A 313-nucleotide genomic window follows, 5' to 3' on the forward strand; every position below is an offset into this window, starting at 1 on the left:
CAAATTTATCAATTAAATTTCAACAGAATTTGAAATTTTTCAAAATTATTTTGTTGATTATTCAAATTCATACACATACAAAAACTGTATACATGTTTTTTTACAAGAACACCAAAAGACAAAAATTATATTCAGTTGATTGCTATGTATTTTAAATACCATACTGTTATATAGTGTGTACATCACTTTGCTGGCCAACCAAACCCATTTGTGGTCGGCTGGCTTCGAACTCTTAGCCATTAATCTCTCTCTTGTTCTTCCTGGAACGCTTTTAAATTAGTTCGGAATGCGAAAGAAAAATGAGGTGTGCTTT

Source organism: Musca domestica, unplaced genomic scaffold (assembly GCF_030504385.1).
Source record: "Musca domestica strain aabys unplaced genomic scaffold, Musca_domestica.polishedcontigs.V.1.1 144, whole genome shotgun sequence".
In the NCBI taxonomy this organism is placed as follows: domain Eukaryota; kingdom Metazoa; phylum Arthropoda; class Insecta; order Diptera; family Muscidae; genus Musca; species Musca domestica.